Source organism: Bos taurus, chromosome 4 (assembly GCF_002263795.3).
Source record: "Bos taurus isolate L1 Dominette 01449 registration number 42190680 breed Hereford chromosome 4, ARS-UCD2.0, whole genome shotgun sequence".
NCBI lineage: Eukaryota > Metazoa > Chordata > Mammalia > Artiodactyla > Bovidae > Bos > Bos taurus.
In genome coordinates this window covers 32,432,808-32,435,686 of record NC_037331.1, presented here as the reverse complement: position 1 = coordinate 32,435,686, position 2,879 = coordinate 32,432,808, and positions in this window count along the sequence as shown.

The following is a 2,879-nucleotide window of genomic DNA, read 5'->3' as shown; positions in this document are numbered from 1 at the left end:
GTCTCTTCCAAATTGATCCTTCTGGTGGCAGATGATTAAAATGTGCCATAAGTTTAAATACAATCAGAAAATGGTGCTCCAACTACAAAAAGACAAGCCAAAAAGCACTATAAACATGACTGAAAGGCACAAGCTGGGAGCAATATTTGCCACATTTATTATGAACAATTGGTATCCTGAAAATATGAAGAATTTTAAAAGGAACAAAAATGCCATCCCCTCCAAGGAAAAATGGGAAGAGAACATGGTCCAGAAATTCCCAAAGAAGAAACGCTGGAGAAAGAAAGTGCACGGTCCCAAAGAAATGCAGATTAAAATGACAAGCCCTTGAGGAGTGACATCAGCCTTGTGGCAGAATAAGGCATCTGCCCTCTTTGTTTTGCCCTCAGCGACAGTAATTTGGCATTGAACCACGAACAGGAGTACCGTCTGGGAGCTGTGGCATCCAATACCCTGTGCCAAGGGGCCCTGAGAGGAAGGAGTCTTGCTTCCCTGCAAGTCGACTGATAGGGATACAGACTTGGCCCTGGCTGGACCCTGAAATAGCCTGTGAGCTGGCTCGAGCAGCGCCCCCTCCCCCTGCCACCAGCCTTGGTCCAGGAGCCCCTGGAAAACACTGTCTGAAACAGTCACCCACCGACCAGAGAGCCTTTGAGAAGTCCGGGCTTCCAGAAGAGAAGTTTCAGCCTGCCTTTGGAGCCCAAAACTGAGTTTGGATGCACTGAGAGAGCGGGAGGTGCAGCTTCACCCTGCCCCCAAGGGGACCCAGCTCAGGGCCAGGAGAGATCTCATCCTGCAGTTTCTCTCAGGGAAAGTGAGAGCTTGTGGGTGACACGTGGCTTTCCAGTCCATGTGGGAGGCTGCCAAAGAAGCTCCTTTCTCTCTCCCCACTTCCGGAGTCCAGAAACATGGACTGCATGACTGGGAGGCAGGAAGAGATTGAGATGGCTGGTAGCCCCCTCGGCATTGAAGGCACACGGGTCCAGCTGACTGCACTCGAGAAGCTTGTCCTGAAGCTGCAGGGGATGCTTCACCTGCAGTGCTCAGCATATGCTGTGCTGTGCTTAGTCGCCCAGTCATGTCCAACTCTTTGCAACCCTATGGACTGTAGCCTGCCAGGCTCTTCTGTTCATGGGATTCTCCTGGGAAGAATACTGGAGTGGGTTGCCATTTCCTCCAAGGTATCTTCCTGACCCAGGGCTCAAACCCAGGTCTCCTGCATTGCAGGCGGATTCTTTACCATCTGAGCCATAAGTGCTCAGGATACCTCACCCACAAATAGCCCCTGACCCTGTGGCCGGCTCCCTGCGTGCTCCCGACAGCAGTGGCAAGAGCAGGATCTGGCTGATGACTGGTGAGCACACACAGACTGCTGAGCCAAATCTACCGGCTAGGGAAAAAACTGCAAACTGAGCTTTAGTGCCACCTCTGGCAAAACAGGAGGAAGACAGCCAGTACGTAGCCGGCTGCACTGTTGATCAAGAGAAGGCATATAAGCCTAAGGGTTCTGCCACAAGAGGGAGCAAGAAGTGTGGATGAGGTACAATCAGAGGAAGTCAGAAAGCCTCAGAATCACTGGCAGAGCTGATGGAAGATACTTCTCTCCTGAACCAGTTAATAAAGACAGGAGAAGGTGAATATAGTTCAGATGGGAGGACTGCAATGCAGACTTCAAGGGACGTGAAAAATTAAGGAAACATGATACCACCAAAGGGTGACAATGTTGACAAAACTTTAGAAATAAAAGCAGAGGAATCAAATAAATTGGAAATGAAAGGGGAGAAACAACAGTTGATACCACAGAAATAAGAGATTACTATCAACAACTATACACCAACAAGTTGAATAACCTTAGGATAAACTGATAAATTCTTAGAAACATACACCATATCAAGACTGAATCAGAAATCAAAACTCTGAATAGACCAATAATGAGTAAGGAGATTAAGTCAGTAAACCAGAACCTCCCAACAAAGAAAGGCCCAGAACCAGATGGCATCATTGGTGAGTCCTACCAAACATTTAAAGAATAACACCAATCTTTCTCAAACTCTTTCAAAAAATGGAGGAGGGAACACTTCCAAAGTCATTTTACAAAGCCAGCATTGTCCTGATTAAAAAGTCAAATAAAAACATTACAAGAAAACTACAGATGAATATGGGTGATCAATATAGGTGCAAAAATTCTTGACAAAATACTTGCAAACTGAATTTAACAGCACATTATAGGAATCATACAGCATGATCAAGGGCGTTTATCCCTAGAATACAAGGATAGTTCAACATAGGCAAATCAATAGTTTATTAATAAATTAATTCTATTAAATAAGATGAATAAAATGGAAAATAAAAGTAAGATAATCTTAAGAGATGTAGAAAAGAATTTGAGAAAATACAACATCCTTTCATAATAAAAATTTTTCAACAAACTGTATATAGAGGGAATATGTTGTTCAGTCACTAAATTGTGTCTGAGTCTGCGACCCCATGGACTGTAGCCTGCCAGGCTCCTCTGTCCATGGGATTTTCCAGGCAAGAATACTGGAGTGGGTTGCCATTTCCTTCTCCAGGGCATCTTCCTGAGCCATGGATTGAACCTGCATCTCCCATGTCTCCTGCATTCCAGGCATATTCTTTACCTCTGCGCCACCAGGGAAGCTGTAGAGGGAACATACCTTAACAGAATAAAGGCCATATGTCGTGAGCCTACAGCTAACATCATACTCATTGGTGAAAGATTGAAAGCTTTTTCTCTAAGATCAGGAATGAGATAAGAGTCCCCACTCTTGTCTCCTAATCAACATAGTACTGGGCATTCTAACCAGAGTAATCTGGCAAGAAAATAAATAAAAGGCATCCACATCAGAAAGGAAGAAGTT